Source organism: Aedes aegypti, chromosome 1 (genome assembly GCF_002204515.2).
Source record: "Aedes aegypti strain LVP_AGWG chromosome 1, AaegL5.0 Primary Assembly, whole genome shotgun sequence".
NCBI lineage: Eukaryota > Metazoa > Arthropoda > Insecta > Diptera > Culicidae > Aedes > Aedes aegypti.
Genome location: NC_035107.1, coordinates 136,396,598 through 136,419,515, shown reverse-complemented (window position 1 = coordinate 136,419,515; position 22,918 = coordinate 136,396,598). Strand labels below are relative to the sequence as shown.

At 37.7% G+C, this 22,918-nt stretch overlaps 1 protein-coding gene across 1 annotated transcript in view; it reads right to left on the bottom strand.

Annotated features, from left to right (window-relative positions):
- Positions 1-22,918, bottom strand: part of LOC5564067 (acetylcholine receptor subunit alpha-like) — a 698,646-nt gene that overhangs the window by 478,204 nt on the left and 197,524 nt on the right. The gene's annotated exons all lie outside the window — the stretch shown is intronic.

Here is a 22,918-nt window from a genome sequence, read left to right as displayed (position 1 = left end):
CTCTTTTTGTTCGCAATAATTTTCCGAGGAAAACTATTTTGCGTAGGAATAGTATCCAAGAACTCTTTAGTGAAAACCGTAACAACTCTTTTTAGAAAAAACCTTATAACTCTTTATGCTAGTCCTAATCTAAAAAGTTCTTAGAAGAACTAATAGATCAGGAAAAGCTATTTGTAGTATGAATACTACTGATACCGCTCGTACCCAGCTGACTACCTTCTCCAGAAGCACGTGTTTCAATTTTCGCGCCTTCGGTTGCACACACGCGATGATTCGATCCGATCCGTTCTTGCTTCGATGAGAGCGCTGGCTGCCCACGCGTTGGTTGCCCTAGCAACCGCGAATTGCGCGGTTTTTTTTTTTTTTCGCGTCCCGCTTTGGCTGGCTGTCCGTCAGGTGATCGATCTCACACTCGAGGGGGTGTTTGCCTCTTGAAGACTTGCTGCTGCTCTGATGCTTCTGCTGCGCCGTTTGATTTCCGAATAACTCGCGTGGGCCTCAAACTGGTGGTTTTGTAGCCGGATGGCCCCTCGCTCATGTGGTGGTTACGCGACGCTTTTCGCGTCGGTTGGCTGGCTCGTCCGATTGGGTTTCGCGCCGATTTCTGTGCGTGCTGGCTGGTGGCTAGTCGAATGTTGACTTGTAGGAGAAGTCACAATCGTGTCCGCGTCCGAATGTAGAATGAGCTCAGTACCGGAGTGCTGGGCATATTTATACCCGATCAGATATCAGTCTAGTGGAGGGGAAATTTTCAAATTCCCCTATTGGACAATGAATTGCGCGCCTTTTTCTTTTTTTTTTTTTTTGCTGATACGCTGAGTATTCGAAATTCTAGGCAAATGTACGAGGGTTGTGGGGAATTTGTTTGTTTCTTTTTTCGGAATTGTAAAATAAGAAAGCTACACGATGATTATTAGTTTTTCATTTCAGTGAGTTTATTATATAATTTATTTATTTCTCTTCTCTTCTCTTCAGTAGCATTGTGAAATAAAGTGTAAATCTATTCGTTTGCTCAGTAATAACAAGCTATGGCTTTTAGGACGAGATCATAAATTATGCGAGATTTCTCTTTTTACTCGTTACAAAAGTGACTTATCCGCCTTTCAAACAACACAATTTGAGTTATTCGAATTAACTAGTAGAGGGCTTCGCATGTGATAAACCTTGTTATAAGGCATGTAATATACTTGCCCCATGGTGCTGAAAAATACGCTAATTTGTATGGTATTTGAGAAGTTTCAAATCTTATATTTTTATGTTACTTTCTTTATGGCACAGTGCTTATGAAAAGATCAGAAACTAACATCATAAGGCTAAAATGGGTTTGGGATTTTTGTACTTGTTTGCAGTACTATAACCCCATATTAACCCCTCTACCGGCACCTTCATTTTTTCAAAATATTCAAATCGCGATAACTTTTTTTTTCTCAATATTTTTGAAAAAAAAAATCCACAACTTCTCAAAAAACTCTCTTATTTTCAGAATCTGTATTGGTTTTGAGCATTGGTCATCTTTATTCGGAGATATACCAAAATTCCTTGGGGACCGACGCATAGCCATAACTCTCGTAATTATCTCTGGCTACAGATTTTTTCTTATATTCGGTTATTCGCTTTTCAAAACTAAACTTTCATGAAAGTCTATTGTGAAGAAATTAAATAAATCGGTGCTACTGTTTTTGAGCAATGAGCTTTTATGTTTTTGGTACCACTCTAGCCGTAACGAGATCTTGAAAACTTCTTAAAACATCATATTGAAATTTTATATGGGAAGTGTCGGTCCCCCAAGGAACACCGAAATATTTTTAAAACAAGTTGACCAATGGTCGATTCCGACATAGATTCCAAAAGCAGAAGAGTTTTTTGAGAAGTTGTGAAAAAATGGTGGAAAAATATTGAGAAACAAAAAAGTTATCGCGATTCAAATATATTTTTGTGCTGAAAAAATGAAGCTGCCGGTAGAGGGGTTAAGCTAAATAATAACAAACAAACTCATGATATCTCTTCTGCTATCTGTCGAATTGAATTTCTCTCTTCAGCAAATTTCTTTATTATGGTTTCAAGAATGAGCTTTTACAATGGGATAATAAGTTTGTACTTACATTACAGTACAAGCGTGTTTGGAACATACCTCAAAATTTCTTCATAGTAATTTCCATATAAACCTACATTGTCTTTGGGCCACCTTAAATCACCACCTAGAAAGCTGCGAATTTCACAGAACACTATTTTTAAAGTAAGGATAGTAAAGAACATATGTGAGATTGAATTCTCAAACATTTTTTAATTTTGAACCGCCCCAATGTACATAAACACATAAATAGGCAAATTCAAACATATGTGCAAGTCTCTCTAAATCATAAAAAAAATTACTCTGGACCCCCCGACCGATTATTTTGGTTTTAGCAGCAAATGAACGCGAGAAACCTAGACTTTATTGTGGAGAAGTTTCAAACTTACCTATTTTTTTGTAATAAACTTGTTCTACGAAACACACCGTGTGGGTTCAATTGAACGCGATCAACAATTATCCTGAATCAAACAGTAGATGATGTATTGTTTTTCATATGTTTGAGCAGGAAATCCCATATTAACTTCAATTCAAATGCGCCAGCTCATGGAACAACCAAATGAGCTGAAATTTTCAGGAAGCCTTCCTCCAACCCTAAGGAATAATTCTGGGGGGTGCCCCGTAGAATTATACAACTTTATTTTTCTCCCATACTGAGCTGGGCCAGTCTACTGCTGACAAGTAATATTTTAAAAACATGTTTGATAAATTCAAATCACTTCTGGAGCAGAAAAGGATGAATCACATTGAGTGCACATTGAATCAATTTAGTAGTTACGATACTGCGAGCTAAATCCAGAGACTTGTAACTATATGAAAAGACATTTGGTTCATCCATAGATGGTAAAGTCACCATTAGGTAAGCGAATTTCGTTCACATGGAAATCCTTTGATTTTGCAAGGATTTTGTTCAGCTGACTAACTTCACTCAAACTGGAAACATTTGTACAAAGGTTTTTCCAGCCGGATCGTGCAGCAGAACAAAGAGCCTTCTTGTAAGCCTTGCAAGCCCACTTGAACGACACTGATCAAGCTGAGCGGCGTCTGTTCCAACTCCTTCTATATTGTTTCCTGAGCCTAGCCAGATCGGAATTCCACCATGAGGTCCCTCTTGTAGTCTTCACAGACCGCAGAGGACATGCTTCTTCGAAAGTTTTCATAATGTATGATGTTGTAGTATCACATCCATCATCACATCACTTGGATTTTCAATGGACGGAGAATATCCATGAAATTTGGTCGCAACCAATTCAGTGTAGAGTTCCCAGTTTGTTGACCTTGATTCCTAAAAGGCAAAGCTTGCGCAGTCACATTACAATGTTCAAAGAAGATGTAGTGATGATCAGATAATGGTTCCTCATCTGATACATGCCAATTCATTAACTCGTGACTGATTCTATTCGAGCAGAGCGTTTTGTCTAGCACTTCTTATCTATTAGATACCATGAAGATTGGGCGATTGCTTATGTTTAATAATCCAAGATCTGTATTACTTAAGTATTCCATCAGACTGGATCCTCTCAAATTGATATCTGAGCTGTCCCAGATAATATAATGAGCATTGGCACAATCAGCGGAAGGCCTTTTGTTAAGCAGTGTACGACAATTCGTTTGAAATCATCCGTTGGAGATGGTTCATCATGTGTTAAATATGCTATTTCTTGTTGAGGTCGCCAACAGAAACATCGATTGTGACAGCACAGTAGCACGGTGGTAATTAACTCAGAAATGAGTGTAGCAACGCCGATTGCGTTATTAACGAGCACACATGTGCGGGTGGGGTATGAAGCGTGAGTTTGCCATTTCAAGTTTGCTGAAAGTAGCAAAAACTGGGTCCACAAGGTTGCCTTGATTGAAGTTCCCTCTACAAAAGTAGGGTTCTTGAACTGGCACCACATGGGCTGTACCATTTTGCATGATCTGAGCTATCCTAACCGTAGCCACTACCCAAACTAGGCAGGATAGAGCTTTTTGCAATCTCAGCACGAAAAAGATCAGCAGCGAAAAATCCAGGTCGGTATCTATTGAAAGTCACCATAGGCAAAAAACACAGAATACACTGTGTAAAACGCATAATGCGAAACCATATAGGTGATAATTTAAATTAACCCGTATAGGCCTGAGTGAAAGCGAAAATTCTAAAACCCTCACCGCTCAGCGGATTCTTAATGGATTCAAATGATTTTTGTCAGTATACTGGCACACATATCTTGTTTCTAGAAGTGGACAGAGGAACGCGGAAATATTCATATGGTCGGAGTTATTCCGGTGAATCACTGGGTCAGGTCGGATGAGTAGGTTACTGTGCGTTTGGGCCCCTGGAGGTAGGCAAATTTCAAGTCACAGATAATTTCCGGAATCGTTTATAATGTGGCCACTACATGACGGAATTTTAAGAAAATTGCATGAGTGTAAAACTATTAAATTGGATAACTATTAGTTTTGCATTTTATTAATCTTACAAATGACCATTTTCGAGTCGTTGGACGCCTCAAACTTATGATAAAGTGGTCAATTTGTATCTGAACATCTGTGCCAAGCTTATGGGAATGCATTTTAGTGCACAATTATGTTTGATTTCTACTTTTCGAGAATTGAAATGTTTAGTATCCAACAAAACTAAAGCCGGTTTTTCCGAGCATTACGACCGAATGGCCACATCCGGTATATTTTAAACGGTGCAAGATTCTTCATTTATAATGTTGAATATAAGATCTTAATGATTTATGCAAATTAAAATGATTGTCATTGAATATACATAAAGGTAACTTGCATGTCCCAATAAATAGCATTTTTTCACCCGACTTGACCCAGTAACCTACCGGAATAACTCAGATCACATGAATATTTCCGAGTTCCTCTGGCCTCTTCTAGAAACTTGATATGCGGGCCAGTGAACTGACAAAAAATCATTTGAATCCGTTAAGAATTCTGTGAGCGGTGAGGGTTTCAGTATTTTTGCTTTCACTCAGGCCTATACGGGTTATAATCATACTCCTCAGACTCCATTAGTGGTTAGTTTTTATTTAGACCCCCCTAACCATTCATTCCTAGGCACGATACGCATCACACAATGAATTAGGGGTCACCTGTGAGGTGGACTTTTACCACCCGAACAGCCAGTCCGTAGTGTGAATTCGTATCCAATTGAAACAACCGCTACCGACACTATGCGACTATCTAGGCTGATCGGGAAAACGAAGTAAATAAATATGATTAATTTCTGACGTGCCCAACCAGCCACTAAAATACCATTGGATAGTTTGAAAACAGTGGAATTATTTATCGTAGTTAACTCAAAACCGACCAAATGGCACTGACACCCCTTTGCGCTTGGACATCTCTATTTATCACTCAATTCAACAAATAATTTATCTGTGATAATATCTAAAAAAATTGAGAAACAACATTCGATCCCAAGTGAACCGTTGCTCTATCTGATGAAAGTAAATCACACATGGCGTACCTCTCCAAACTGGCAGTAAACCAATTGAAACATCCATCAGACAGTACCACCAACTGTGTTCACAGTTGATCAACAAGCATGTGACAAGGAGTGACGAGTGGTAGTAAACATATTTTTTTCCAGCTGTGACGAACTCAAACTGCGAGCATCAATTTTACAGGCACATCCTGTACCTAGACCATCCAGACTCGAAGGCTAGATTGAACCGTTGCTTGAAGAATAGAAAATTCGCATTCAGAATGTGCCACTTGATGGACCAGGAGCACAACCTTGAGGGTGCGATTCCCAAGTCCGGTAGCTATCGCTGGAAGAGCCTCCATCATTTATTTCTCGCAATCGGTGGCGTCCCATTATGTCATAAAATTGGTCTAAAATAGAAACCGAACAGAAATATATTGAGCTGCATTAAAAATGATCGAACCAAAGTTCTTCTTTCGGTCGCACCGCCATCTTCCGCAGCAACCCAGCAGCGAAGATTTATATCTAATGACAGCAATTTTTCATGATCAGGTCCATCCTCCTTCTCGCAGCCAGGGTTGCCGACCGTAGAGTAAAGTGGGGAAGAAATATCTTTCTAAGTTTTCTAGCTCAAATCAAAACAAATTTTGTAAGAGCTTATTCACAAATGTTATAACGCTGAAGGTGGTGGGTGGGTATCGAAAATTGACGTTTTCAGCGTTATGAAATATGTGAATGAACCCTCAATGTAATGGTGGTTCGGATGCTATTAAAGTAAGAGAATTTCGTTCCAAATATTATAGAAATTGATTGAGATTTGAAAAAGTCATAAAAAGTAATTGAAAATCCATTTCAAAGCTGTTATAATGAAAAATGGATATTTTTTTTTAAACAAGATTGTTCAGCAAAAAGTAAGTTTAAAAGTTTAGTACTGCATTAATTTCACTCCACACCCCACCAAGGTCAACCTTCAGCCCCACCTTCCTCTACTTCTGGGTGCTGTACGGGTCGATTTGTGCTCTATTTTCCCGGACATGCTTCTGCGGGTACGGAAAGCGGAGCTATCTATATGGCAACTCATTTTTCGCCGGTTTTCCGTACTTTCCCAGCAACCAGCAGTTTACTTACCAAATTGACACACATCAGCGCTCATTTCATCATTCACGTTTTTCTCGGTGGCAGCTTTAGATGGGCATTTCTTGCGCTTTCCCAGTGTTACTGTTTTTTTTTCTCCCTTACTTTGTGAATGTGATGGTATTAAAAAGTTGCTGACTAAGTTTCTATCTCGCAAAATGTTTGCTGGGTTCTGGGCTGAGTCAAAGCCAAGTTTGCGGTTGATGTACTGACATGCTTATGTTTTTCGTCACGTTTTCCGCAAGTAATTCGTTTCTTGCGTGCTTTGCCATGAAGATTTTGTTTTATGCATCGTTGTTCAAAGTATGTATAGGGTACTATTGCGGTGGTAACCTGCTTTAATCATCGTGCACATCGGTACTGGGGATTTTTTTTATTTCCGTACAAAGTGGGCCGAAGGATCTCAGATTTTCATGAAACTTTATCCACAGGCAGGGCTCATCAATATATGAATAAGAAACATTGAGAAAAATTCAGGGTCGCTTATTTTCCTGGAAAACTCAGTTGGATTTTTTTGTTTCCCTCTGACACAACTTACTTTGGAAAATCATAACTCAAGAACGAAGCATCGTAGAAACAAAGTTTATTTATAAAAATTAAAGCAAATTTTCTCATGAATGAAAAAAATATTAACTGGAAACAGTTTTCCACAAAATTTTCCACTGTTGAGAAAATTCGTAAAGAAAAGCCGGAAAAACTATGCTCCAACTCGTGGAAAATTTTCAAAAAAATACTTTTGAGAAAATAATTTCATAAGCTTTAATCGCTTAAATTTTTGAAATGATTTTTTATTTTTCGTTTTTGAGTTATGACCAATTTTGTAAAAAATGTGCAAATGTGCCATTTTGAGCCTTTTCTTTGAAAAATCATAACTCAAGAAAGAAGCAAATTTCCGGAGCTTGAAAAAATAATTTATCTTTCTGATGGTTGTGGAGAGCTATACAAAAATAAATCAAATTTCAAAAATGTATGCAACCATGAAAATGATTTCAAAATTGAAGCAGATTGAACTTTTTCCCAACCTTACATGGAAAAGGTCCTTGTGATGGTATCGGTGGCAACATTAAGCGAATGACTAGAGATGCTAGTATTAGAAAGTCAGCAGAAATTATTAACGCCAAACAATTTTTCGACTGGGCTGTGTCGCAAAAGGTGAAAGACCAATTTAAAAAAGATTGGGAATTTATCTATGCAACTGAAAATGACTATTCAGAGGCTGAAAAATTTATTCAGGAGAGATTTTCTAACCTTGTTCCAATTCCTGGAACAAAATAATATCATTTATTTATACCAAAAGACGAACGAAGCATTTTTGCTAGTGAATTCTCAGATGCACATGAAAACCAAGAAAATACAGCATGCTTTGTTCTTAATTCTTCTCAGATGCACATGAAAACCAAGAAAATACAGCATGCTTTGTTCTTAATAATACAAAGAAACGAAAATCTTCTAGTGTTAGCAACCAAAGACAATCTTCCCGGTTAAAAAAATAGATAGTATTAAGATGAAAATGTAAGTTATATACTGAATAATTGTATAAATAAAATTAAAAATAATAATAATAATCTTATTTGTTCCATAGAAAAGAAAGAATCCCTTTTCAGTGTACCGAAAAATTGAGGCAGAAACAGTTTTTTTTTCAGTTTTTCTTAGAGGTGTAATTTTTCATGAAAAATATCATCCATTCCGACTTATACTTCATTAAAACCAATCCCATGTCTCTTTTTCAGATGTTTTAGAAAATTTGCAATTGCTTTGATGAATAATCTTTGTTTTTCCGATGCTTCGATTGAAATATGGGTTTTCGAAGAAAAGGCTTATATGGTTATTTTCCACAAAATTGGCCATAACTCAAAAACGAAAAAAAAGTACATTTCAAAAATTTCAGCGATTAAAGCTTATGAAATTACCTTCTCAAAAATATATTTTTGAAAGTTTTCACTTATTGAAACATAGTTTTCCCGGCTTTCCTTTACGAATTTACTCAACGGTGGAAAATTTTATAGAAAACTGTTTCCAGTTAATATTTTCTTTTATTCCTGAGAAAATTTTCTTTCATTTTCATAAAAAATCTTTGTTTCTACGATGCTTCGTTCTTGAGTTATGATTTTTCAAAGTAAGTAGTGTCAGGGCAAAACAAAAAAATTCCAACTGAGTTTTCCGGAAAAATAGGCGACCCTGAATTTTTTCTCATTTTTTTTTATTCATATATTGATGAGCCCTGCCTGTGGAAAAAGTTTCATAAAAATCTGATACCTTTCGGCCCAAACCCGTACGGAAATAAAAAAAAATCCCCTACTGTAACCTACAGATAAGGTAAGTGCTCTGTTAAGATGAGTCTCAATAGTCAACAGCACGCTTAACAAGGTTACAGAGAATGACATACTCAAATAATTCGTTATATCGAGCATTCCTGTGAATAAAATAATATAAGAACAAGAAGAATTAAGGCACTGCAGTTTTTTTCCCAGGATGTATGAAAAATACACAACTTTTGTACAGTGGTCACAGTGGCTCATTTGCATTTGAATTGCATTTGGAGCAGAGTAACTTTTTCACAATTCCTTTATAAGTATTGTAAGCGCGCCCGCCGATCATCGAGCCCATTGTGCTTCGTCTGCCAACGTGCTACCCAGAAGGACTACCATCCGTATGACAACACCCTTTGACGTCGATGTCAAACGTTAATGATTGCAGAAAACGTGCAGACTATCTACTAAGTGCTTTTCTAAAATATCCTAAATCTACTGTTTAACTTAAACTATTATTATGTAATACGTGAATTTCATAAGATCTACTTGAATTTACCCACTTAGACTATAAAGTTAATCTTAAACTAAACGTATCTCAGGTGAGAAGATTATTACATGCAACACGGAAAGTGTACTTATTGGTGTATTTTTTTTTGTTCATAGCTCTCAGCCGTCAACGGCTGCAGTACACTAGTCGAAGTAATCATCTTACATTTTTCCACAATAACGGTAAGAATCTGACATTAGTAAATTATCAGTAATTAAACAAATCACCTACTACAACTGTATGTATTGTGTAACAGCTAAATCTGCTCACCGAGCAATTGGAATGCTAAGGACGAGTTCGTTGAAGAGTAGTAAAATTACTAAAAGTAAGTTGCATACTCAATCAAGATATTTATATAATATCTAATAATATCGAATTTCTAGGAATTTGTAACTCTTTAATACAATAAAGTGTTGATGAACTTGGTAATTTTGGCGACCACCGCAGCTATTCTTTCAACAATTTACAAATTCTTTTACCAATTGAGAGATGTCGAAGCATTCCAAGGCCGGATCCAGGGACGATGCGAGAGCAACGGCAATGATCAGTCAATCTGTAGCCGGGCTTCCGGCGGACAATGCGGTAGGCTCCGCTACTTAGGTAAACTTAGATATGGGGATCTCTGCTTATCACAAGACGGGTACCATCCCAAAGAATATAGCGAATAAACCTGGTAGTGCCGTCAGTCTTCCTAGACGTAATCCGCCGCGAGACGCACGTCCAAATCGTCAGTCTAGTTGTCAGTTGTGTGATGGGCTAGATAATATGAACATGATTCAGTGTGATGCGTGTAGAGGATGGTTTCATTGTGAATGTGTGGAGTTAACGGATGAAATCGAGAATGAGTCTTGGCGCTGTACCAAATGCGTTGCCTTCCCCTGTCAATCGTTGGCTCGCTCCGCTGCGGGTCAAACCTCAGAGGTTAAAAAGCAACAACTTCAAAATCCATCGCAGCGATCAAGGAGTAGCGGGAAGAGTATGCAAAGTGAGGCTAGGAGGAGGCTAAAGTTACAGCTTCTGAAAATCGAAGAGGAGAAAAGGCTAGAAAAGGAATACCTGGAGAAGAAATTCGAGGCGCTTCTAGAGTTCGGCAGTGAATCGTCAGCGGTAGCAAGCGACAGTGAATCGATTTTCGATAACGCTTCGAAGATCGAACAGTGGATGGCCGATACAGATCGTTTTGGTGTCGACGTAGATTCCGGTCTAGCGGACGAGGTGGATGGGCCAGTGGTGATTAACTCGCGTAGGCCTGCAGAGCATTCTGCTCAAAATCTCGGATATAACGTCGATCAACCAAATTATCAACAAGGTCAACCGCCAGGACGAGGTCTGCAGTTCGTCAATTCACCTTCGGTGAGAAATCGTCTAGCGCAACGGGCGCAGCCACTAGAATCGCATATGAGGACGGAGACAACCGTACATCCGAATCAATTCATCCCAGAACAACGATCAACGCCAATGAGATACGACCATCAACAAGGGGTTCAGCCAGTGCAATTAGTTGGTGATGACACGATTTGCATTTAGGGTTGTCGCAAAATCTCAATTAATCGATTAGTTGGTAATCGATTACTGTCCAAGAATGACGATTATCGATAACGATTAATCGACTTGTATTTTTCGATTAATCGAATTAATTGACATTTTTTTTTTGAAAATTTAAGATATTACTGCTATAAAGTACACCGGAGTAAGCTAAAACGGGTGGGGCAAAATGAAATAGGTACTAAGTTTTAAACATGATGACAATAGGTGTTAGCAGGTATTTCGTTCTTTAAAGTTTGTTTCATTTATTAGCACAATGTTTCTGTAGTAAAATTTTACATTATTACGAAATTTTACATTTCATGTAACCCCAGCCGTGCTAACTTGCTCGAAATTTAAATTAAACAGTTTTGAGAATTGCTCCTAATAGATAAATCCTTGTAAATACGGATCGACGTGCACGGTGAAATTCTTCTAAAATTTAATAGAACTAATCCAATTTTCGAAGCATGAAGTTGAGGTTCATGGCTTAGTAAATTGTTTCTTTGAGCAATTTTTTTTTCAAATCAAGATGAATTTCAGTATGTTATTACCCAGCCAACATTTTGGTAGGTATAACTTTTGTTATACATCATTCTATATGAATCAATTCAATCGTATAGAATGCACGAAAAGGCTATATACGTACTAAAGTGGAAGCTGTATGCACAGACAAACAGATGCTATATGCGTACTTAGCACGACTTTTTCAGACTTTCTCTGATCAGAAATACGACGCCACAAAATTTGAATGAAAATAAAAAAAAGTCTCCAGTAAGCCTCAAACGTGCGACCTCTGGATTAGGGAGCGGACACCTTACTACTGTACCACCAAGGATCATATAACAGAGTGGTGATTATTTGCCAATATTAACGCATGTTTCATGTTCAGCGACACTTGCTATGTTGTTCTGTGAGGCCCATCGTCAGCAGATACCAAGTTTGGGAGGCAATTTTTGCTAAGTTATTGTGATTTCATATGATGCTTTCTGGATTGATATATGATCTGTCAGTTTATACAACATAACGCGATTTTGTGATGCTCTATATATAATGTTTAGTTTGTCAACACAGATTGTCGTTTATGAATCGTATTAGGGATTTATATACAACTTGTGTTGACATTGATAATGCCTTATTTGGCATGTTGTGCGATTCTGATTTTTGACGTACGAATATGTGATTTTGGATGCACATTCTTATACGATACGTGGTTCACTGGGTAGTATACAACTTCGGTGAACCAATGGTTAACATTTATAATTCTGAAGCTAATCCCTCCCTCTCCCGTTTTGCATGATTTACATTATGGAAATGAAAAATCAAGCACATAGAACTGAACCATTTATGCAAAACATACATGAACGAGCTTCGTAGAAAATTTATGTTTTGTTTCCTTATTCCTGGAGAATAATTTGATTGAATTTCCATTGATATTTTGTGTCATGATTAATTGTAATTTATAGGGAATAACTTGAAGAAATTGTAAAACAATTCGTATTAATCAGAAGCACTTGAATGTTTACGGAATTGTCACAAAATTTTAGGGATATTTTGGAATGAGTTCCTGCACGATTTTCAAATGAACTTTTGATTCATTTTTCAAGATGTTTTTATATCTACTGAACATTTTTAGATTGGCTCGGGAATTTCTAGCTAACTTCGGCGATATTCAGTTAACTCAGGTAAGCTCTGTTCAGGTTACTTCAGAATTTTCTACCATCTGAATATTTTTTCACAATTCTGCAAGGAGGAAAACGGCAAAGATTAAAATAATTTTTGCTATTAATCCATTCTTTTTTTTCACATTACAACCTAGCTATCTTGGCATACTGCGCGTTTATGGGCGTTTATTATACAAAGTACAACACACAATTTCCTAACGTTATCTTTAAAGTTTATTGAATTTTCCCTCGCACGAATGCGTCGGAGTCCTGGACAAATCAGTGAACAAAAAAAAATGCAAATCCGTTGACCCGTTCTCATGTTAACTCTTGACCAGGACTGGTATAGGACTGGAACTTTTTAGTTCTTTCCTGAAAAAAGGCACCAAACTGGAACCAGAAGAAAACAATAAGGAACCAAACAAATATTAAGAAAACAAAGAGAAACTGAACAGGAAATAGGGGATGTGAGATCCATTTATCATAAAATCAGGCCAGGAATTTCTTTAAGAGTATTTTGAAGATTTTTTGGCATTTCTCGTGACATTACCAAAAGTGTTACTTTTCGTATTATCCATCTGTATTACTGTATGCATTTCGTCATGATTTTCACTAGGAATGTCAGATAAATATAAAGAAAATTTTCCAGTCATTTTTCAAAGTCTCCAGAGAAACGTCTAGGATTTTTTTTAGGAATTATTAGTAAATGAAAAACCGAATTTAGTACTATACCATTTAATGCCACTAGTGTTTGTATGCTTTGACAGGTACGCGAATTTCACCCTCAACTGTAAGGCCGTCTTTAGTGTCGTGTACTAGACACGACTTGGAAATTATTAGATTATTTTTTAAAATAAATCTGGGGGTAAATTCTGAAGAAATTTTTATTGACGAAAACTAGAAGCACGGTAAATAGTCACATAGAACGGTACGAGGCGATTTTAACATGAAATTTGTAAATACAGTTTTTGAATATTTTTTTGGAAATTATTTGGAAAAAATATACAATTTTTTCAAGTGCAGATTTTTTTTAAATGCACGGGAAATGGTAGCTTGACGATAGTTTACGAATAAATTTCTTGATACTTTTGAAAGACTTTTGACACGTGAAAATGTTCAGGCAAAACAGCTGCAGAAATCTTCAAAGAAAATCTCTGAGGAAAATGTTGAATAAATTTTTAGAATTGAATCCTTTATGAATTCATTTTAAAAATTTCAATAATTAAATAGGGGCGAATATTAATGGAAACTTCTGGCAGAATTCTTGGAGTAAGACCTGGATATTTCCCCTTTTCCTCAGGAAACCTGGATATTTTGTTATGGTCCTTTGTTAAGGTTAAAACGTTAAAATTTCACATCATGCGTTGAGGGCGAAAATGGCCAATGATTTTGAAACAATTGCAGCAGGAATTCATCCAGTGACTCTTATAGGAATTCCACCAGGGATGCTACCGACAGATTTTTTTTAGGGATTTTACCCATAATTTCACCATTATTCATTCTACAAGGATTTGTTCCAGATATTTCTCGCAGGTTCTATCAGGATTTTTTTTGGAAATATTACAGGGGATTATTCCAGATTTTGCTCCAGAAATTTTTTATCAGTTATTGCTTTCGCGTTTTTTTTTTTTCAAAAAGTCTACCGAAGATTTTCCTAGGCATTTTGTGTCAGCAGCTTCAATATTCTGCCATAAATAAATATTCAAATCGCTATAACTTTTTTGTTTCTCAATATATTTGCACCACCACAAGTTCTCAAAAAACTCTTCTATTTTAATATCCTTATTCGCGTAGCCATGACTCACGTTAATATCTCACGTTACAGTTTTTTCTCATGTTCGGTAACTTGCTTTTCAAAACTGTACATTGACGAGAGTCTGTTGTGAAAAAATGAAGCAAATCGGTTCAACCGTTTTTTGAGTACCGTAAAACGGGGTAACTTTGATAGTGCTTGACCACAACATACTAAACGAAACAACGAAGTTTCTGTTAATTAGTTAAAAAAAAACGAATGCAAAAATAAAGAGTTATAGAATGGTACTTCATGTCCAAGCTATTTTCGTTGGAATCAAGTACATTTGAGGATTTATAGGCAAATATTAACATACAAAGGTATCGACCGTGATAATTATATTGAATTTGTTTATCGGCATATCGGTCTATTTTGCTCGAAGTAGGAGGGATCATGGAGAAGAAAGCAATGAATACTAGATGGATAGGTACCGAAGGGAACGGCGAGAGAAATTGGATTAGATGTTGAAGAGGGCATACCATATGAAACAGTATTACTTGAAACGTCCTTCCTTGTGGCTAACGTCCCCTTGGGAACGGCTTGGGTGTGTTCAAACACAAATTCCAACGATTTTCCCTTATAAATTTATCCAGCGATTCCTCTACGCCTTATTCTAGGAATTGCTACAGATTTTTTTCAAGCGATTCTATCTGTTTTTTTTTACAGTCATTCCTCCTAAAATCGGCCAGAATCTCGATTTTTTTTTTATTTCAGGAATCCCTTATTTGTTTTTACAAGATTTCCATGAAGTCTACCGATTATTCCTCAAATAATTCATACTGAAATTTCTTACAAGGTTTCTTTATTAAAAAAAAACAACAAGTATTATTCCTGAAATTCTTTGAAGAATACCTGTAAAAACTCTTCCATTACAATGATAAATCTGGAAACGCAGTTTTGGACAGTTTTCTTCTCCTTCGGAATTTCTCCAATTATTTCTTCGGGGTTTTCTTAGAGTTTTTATTAGATACCCTGGTTGAAATCGTAGAAAAAATCTCTTAGTAACGTCTGGAGGAATTTCTGAAGGAATTCTCGCAGGAATCCTAATAGAATTTTTTGAAGGAATCATTTGAACAATTTCTAGAAAAAATCAGGAGGAATCTGTGGACGACTCCTGGTGGAATTCGTGGAGCATTTTCTGTAAGGATTCTTAGGGCAAATATTGCAGGTGAATATAGAGGACGTCGTGTACGGTTTCATGAGGGGTTCCTAGTAGAGCGTTCCATAGGAATCCTAGATGGAAGTGATAGAGAAATATTCTGGAATGTTTTTGGGAATCGCTCGAGATTAATTCGACAGTTTTTTTTTTGTCTTTTTGAAAAATGCCTGGAGGAGTCGTCTTGAAAATACCCGAGTAACACACATGTTATAATTGTGTATTATCAACTCTAATATGACTAGTTTTGGTCATATATCAGTCGATAATACACAATTATAACATGTGTGTTGCTGGGGTAATGCCTGAAGGAGTCTTGGAATTAATAAAAGCGGTATTACCAGGTCCGTCCCACTCGGTCTCAGATTGGGTACCACTTCTAGTACTGCATTTGGTTCCTCGGTAGTGCCCAAGTTTGACAGATCGCAGTACACTTTTCACGGCATTTTAGATTACCTAATGAGCCATAAAATGTTGGGCAACTGCAAGGAACAAGGAGGTCTTGAATTTGTCTTTGGTATTACTGTAGGAGCTCCTGAAGGAATCTCTACAAAAATTCCTAATTGATTGCTTGAAATGAAATTCGGGATAATCTCTACCATCTTCCTGGACAAATTCCAAGAATCATTTGAAGAAATGTCTAGAATCACGAAATAATAGTATGAAAGAAATGTATGAATCACGAAATAATTTGGGAAAGAATCCATGAAGGAATTTCTGAAGCAATCACTGAAAAATATGAAGGAATCTCATGTTTGAGCTTGATATTGAATTCCTAGAGACAACTACAGCGATTACACAGCTACAAAAAATCCTAGAGATCTCTTGTTCGCAGTGTGATTCCTGGAGCAATTTTTGAATTAATCTATGGAAAGTTCCATACAAGTTTATTAATCCAGGAATTCCTGGATAAATTGACGGGAGAATAACTCTGGAAATTCTCATGCAATATTTGTTTAAATTCTGGAGAAATTTTTGTAGCTCTATCTGTATCAATTCCATAATCTATTGATCGCAGAGTTTACGTTTATTTTAATTTTGTATAAAAAAAATATAAATTTCGTTATATCTTCGTGTTTTGTCATAAAATGAAGAATTCGAATATAACCTATTTAATATTGTCTATGGTATGACGTCTCTCTGAATGTGGATGAAAATCATGTACTTTGAGCTGTCGATGGTACAACATGATATTCAGAAAATGTCCACACAAAGATCTACGAGAACCGAAATCACATGGCCAAAACCAATCGTCCATGACTTAATTGTAAACATTCGTTTAAAAATGTGGGAGAATCTCAAGAGATACTTTGGGAAGACTAAGAAAACGCTGAATGTGGATGTAAAACATGGAAACGTTAGTAAAAATTTGTAGCGTGGGCAATGAAATAATGATCCATGACCAATTAATTGATAGACAATATACTGCTGTAAATCGCAAGTGAGTCGCATCCATCCATCCAAACAAATACAAAAATTGTTGGGAGAAAGGTAGTGTCCGACCCCTTGTAGTCTAGTGCTTTGAATGTGAGTGTGCTGCCCCTCGGTGTCAACCGAATTGGCGCGCTGTTCGTTTTGTTGTGTTTAGCAGTGAGTCTATCAAGTCGATGTAAAGTGCTCCGTGTAATTATTAACCGTAATAAAGATAGATATAGTTTCATTCTGTATTCATGGTGTCTTCTTCCAATCACGTGAAAGTCCCGTAGTAAGTCCGGTTCGGCTGGCGGGTGTTCTACTGTAATAGCGAGTTTCAACAAAAATAAGTTGATGAGATTGAAACATGTTTGGATATCAATAAAAGTTTCACAATTTGCCTACCATTCTGTTACCTTTTGAGATAAATATTAAGATGATCAAAGCACCGGTAACTTTTGTATAATACGTTACAAAACTATGTAATGAGGGCACATTTCATTATGGGGCAATTCGACTTGGTGTTTTTGTTTTAAAAATTTTACCGAACAAATTAATAGTCTCGTTAGTGTAGCTGAAAGATCATAGGCATATATGTTGAAAACTTTTATAAACTAAAATAGGACAAAAATGCAAGCTGCCTTGCGATTCACGGCAGTATAGGACTGTGTTTAACGAAAACAATTCTCGCACCGGTGATCTTGGAAAACGACAATTTGGAGTTAATGTACAGATAATATCGAAATGAATAACTGCTAGATCTATAAACATATTCGTGGTTTTATGATTGCCTGTGCGATAAATTTTCGTACACAACCTAACACAAAACAGTGTTTTACAGGAAAACATCACTGTAGTTTGAATTGGACATTTTATTTTGGAAAAATCGACAAATAATCGACGTCAGTTAATCGATTATCTCGATTATTGAGTGAGCCAGGTATCGATGAAAAATTAATCGATTAGTGAGTCGATTAATCGATTAATCGAAATAATCGATTAATTTGCGACAACCCTATTTGCATTCTTAATCGAAGCCAGTTAGCTGCAAGACAAGCAGTATCAAAAGAGCTTCCGGAATTTAGTGGAAATCCGGAAGACTGGCCCTTGTTCTTCTCAGTCTTCAATAGTTCCACTCAAATGTGCGGATTTTCCAACGAGGAAAACATGTTGCGCCTTCGAAAATGTTTGAAAGGAAGGGCACTAGAAGCAGTCAGATGTCGTCTGCTTCATCCAACCAATGTCACAGGCGTGATGTCCACGCTGAGAATGTTGTACGGTAGGCCTGAAGCTATTGTACAGGCGATCGTAAAGAAGGTTCGAGCCCTACCATCGCCGAACATCGACCGGTTAGAGACGGTGGTCAACTTCGCGCTCACTGTAGAGAACTTGGTTGCAACAATTCAGGCATGCGGAGTAAACGACTTCGTCTACAACGCATCGCTGCGTTACGAATTGGTCGAAAGGCTTCCTTCGTCGTTGAAGCTCGATTGGGCCAAATACTCCAGGAACACACCTAATCCCAACTTACTGGACTTCAGCACTTGGATGTATTCAATGGCAGAAGACGCCAGTGCAGTCATGGCATCGGCTAGTGGAGATTCGAAGCCACGATTCAATAAGAAGGATGGTTTTCTAAATGTACACGTGGAAAGCGAATCCGGTAAGAGCAAGCTTCAACTAGGGTCACAGACAGCGAAGCAAACGACTCCCTGCATATCGGAAAAACAGTGCCCTATATGTAAGGGCGGATGTCAGACCGTCGTAAAATGCAAGCGTTTTGCAGAATTCAGCATCGATTCAAGGTGGGCCGCCGTTCGTGAATGTAAACTGTGCCGGAAGTGCTTGCGTAAGCATAATGGCTCATGCAGACAACAGAGGCCGTGCGGCACTAACGGTTGTACATATCTACATCATTCTCTTCTTCACACCACTGCAAGGCAGCAAACTGATAGATCGGCAGCGGCGATAACTGAAACTACGGCGCCTGCCGAAACAGCCCAACCGAGTTGTAACATTCATCAATGCCAGTCAAAACTCCTTTTTCGAATTCTCCCAGTTGTTCTCTACGGACCATCGTACAAACCGTAGAGAGCCTACAGATACGTCCGCAGACATTGATGTATGCAGATATCCAGGAAGTGTATCAGCATCTCGCTGGGCTGCCAATAGAATCATACAAGAACGCTTGCCCAAGGATTCTAATAGGCCTGGACAATTTGAACCTCGGCCATCCGCTGAAAAGCCAGGAGGGTCGGCCATACGAGCCGATAGCCGTTAAGACACGCCTTGGCTGGACTGTCTACGGCAGCTGTGCATTCAAGGATACTACTACACATTCCGTAAACTATCACGCTCTTCAGATTTGTCAATGCAATCAGTACACCGATGAAGATCTCCACCAAACAGTAAAAAGCTACCTTTCCCTCGACAGCATTGGGATTGTTAAACCGGACAGGATGCCGCAGTCGCAAGACGATCAGCGAGCACAGTTGCTCTTGAAATCGCTCACGAAACAAAGAAACGGACGATACGAATCCGGACTTCTATGGAAGTACGACAATGTCCGTCTCCCAGACAGTAAAGCAATGGCGCTGAAAAGATGGGAATGTCTGGAAAGAAGAATGAAACACGACCCGCAATTGGCAGACGCCGTAAGGAATAAAGTCCATGATCACCTAGCTAAAGGATATATTCGGAAATTGACCAACGAGGAAGTTCAGGCAGAATATCCACGCATATGGTATTTGCCGATGTTTCCGGTAGTCAACCCAAACAAACCTAGTAAAACCAGGCTGGTTTGGGATGCAGCGGCAACCGCCCATGGAATTTCATTGAACTCCGTACTGTTGAAAGGACCAGATCAACTGACCTCTCTGCTTTCAGTGATGATACAATTTCGGGAGTATAAAATTGCTATTTGTGGTGACATTCGTGAAATGTATCATCAGGTTCAAATGCGAAAAGATGACCAGCAATGCCAGCGCTTCTTTTGGAAGGAAAACAGCACTGATGCCGAGCCAAGTACATACATTGTACAAGTTATGACTTTCGGAGCCTGTTGTTCACCCAAGTACGGCGCAGTACGTGAAAAACCTGACACGAGACGTAAAGCAAATCCATGCGTCAGAAGGCTTCGAAATCCGCAATTGGGCATCCAATTCATCTGCGGTATTGGAGCAGTTGAACGAACCTTCTACGGCAGAAAAGAGCTTCAGCGAAGATAGTGTGGTCGAGAAAATTCTTGGTATATGGTGGAACACATCTTCAGATCACTTCACTTTCAAGATCTCCGACCGTATAGACAAGCAACTACTATCAGGTGATCGTCGGCCAACGAAGCGTCAAGTTCTACGGTCCTTGATGATGGTTTTCGATCCGCTAGGCCTTATTGGCCACTTTATGATGCTGTTAAAGACGCTTCTTCAAGAAATTTGGCGCTCTTCGGTTGGATGGGATGACATGATCAACGACGAACACTTTGAAAAGTGGTCAACCTGGTGCGCAGTTCTTCCTACAATAACAGAACTATTGATACCTCGATGTTACCGTTCACTAACGTCCACATCTGGTACCGGAAATTCCAATGGGAAATCACATGACATGTCTGCCTCTGATTTTAATTTTCTAACTGAACAATTGAATCTAATGATTGATGCAATGTTCAAAGCCACCACTATGACTGAAGCAGTCCAAGTAGGTGTAAAATTTACAAATCAAATTGTTATTGGATTACGTTTTTCTAATGGATCCAAATAATAATTTAAATATTTTAAATTGGAATGCTCGTTCTCTGAATGGTAAAGAGGACGAGCTATTTAATTTTCTTACGGTTAATAACGTGCATATAGCAGTTATTACCGAAACGTATTTAAAACCTGGATCTAAACTCAAAAGAGATCCTAACTTTTTTGTTTATCGTAATGATCGACTTGATGGGGCATGTGGGGGAGTTGCAATCATCATTCATAGGCGTATAAAACATCAACTGTTTTCATCATTTGAAACTAAAGTTTTTGAAACTTTAGGTGTTTCTGTTGAAACACAGTTTGGTAAATATACTTTCATAGCTGCCTATTTGCCTTTTCAATGCTCTGGGCAGCAAGTTAATTTGCTCCAAACTGACTTGCGTAAATTGACTCGCAATAAGTCAAAATTTTTTGTCATTGGTTACTTTAATGCCAAACATCGATCATGGAATAATTCTCAAAGTAATTCCAACGGCAGAATTTTATTTGATGAGTGCTCTTCAGGATATTTCTCAATTCAATACCCTGATAGCCCCACATGTTTTTCCTCTTCTAGAAATCCATCTACGATTGATTTGGTCTTAACCGACTCTAGTCATCTTTGTAGCCAACTGATTACTCATGCTGATTTTGATTCTGATCATGTCCCTGTTACATTTCAAATATCTCAAGAAGCGATTCTCAATCCTATCAGCTCCACTTTCAATTATTTACGAGCCGACTGGAATATATATATAAAACGTATGTTGACTCCAATCTTGATGTTAACATTTCTTTAGAAACTAAACTTGATATTGACAATGCTCTTGAAACTTTAACAAATTCCATTGTTGAAGCCCGGAGCATTGCAATTCCAAAATGTGAAGTAAAATTTGAATCCGTGATTATAGACGATGATCTTAAACTCTTGATCCGTCTTAAAAACGTGAGGAGAAGGCAATTTCAACGCACTCGCGATCCTGCTATGAAAATTATATGGCAGGATTTGCAGAAAGAAATCAAGAAACGTTTTGCTCAATTAAGAAACAAAAATTTTGAAAATAAAATTTCTCAATTGGACCCTGGCTCTAAGCCCTTTTGGAAATTATCGAAAATCTTGAAAAAACCTCAGAAGCCAATACCGGCATTGAAAGAGGAAAACAAATTATTACTAACTAATTGCGAAAAAGCTCAAAAACTTGCTATGCAGTTTGAAAGTGCGCACAATTTTAATTTAGGACTTACTAGTCCAATTGAAAATCAAGTTACTCAGGAGTTCGAAAATATTCTCAATCAAGAGAACGTTTTCGAAAATGCCTGGGAGACTGATTTGGAAGAAGTGAGAACTATTATTAAAAAATTCAAAAACATGAAAGCTCCTGGCGATGATGGAATTTTCTACATCCTCATCAAGAAACTTCCAGAAAGTAGCTTATCATTTTTAGTTGATATATTTAACAAATGTTTTCAATTAGCATATTTTCCTGACAAATGGAAAAATGCTAAGGTTGTTCCAATTTTAAAACCAGACAAAAATCCTGCAGAAGCTTCTAGCTATCGTCCAATCAGTTTGCTTTCCTCCATCAGTAAACTTTTTGAAAAGGTTATTTTGAACAGAATGATGGCCCACATCAACGAAAATTCAATTTTTGCCAATGAACAGTTCGGATTCCGCCATGGACATTCGACCACTCATCAACTTTTACGTGTAACAAAATTTGATCCGTTCCAACAAATCTGAAGGCTATTCTACTGGTCTTGCTCTTCTAGACATAGAAAAAGCATTCGACAGTGTTTGGCATGAAGGTTTGATTGTAAAATTAAAAAACTTTCATTTTCCAACATACATTGTTAGAATAATTCAAAGTTATCTGTCAAATCGTACACTTCAGGTTAATTATCAGAACTCCAGATCTGAAAGACTTCCTGTAAGAGCTGGTGTTCCTCAAGGCAGCATTTTGGGACCAATATTATACAATATTTTCACATCTGACTTACCTGAGCTACCTCAGGGATGTCAAAAATCTTTGTTTGCGGATGACACAGGCCTCTCCGCCAAAGGACGAAGCCTGCGTGTCATCTGTAGTCGATTGCAAAAAAGTTTGGATATTTTTTCTTCATACTTGCAAAAATGGAAGATTTCTCCTAATGCTTCCAAAACTCAACTAATAATATTCCCACATAAACCAAAAGCTCTTTATTTGAAACCTTCA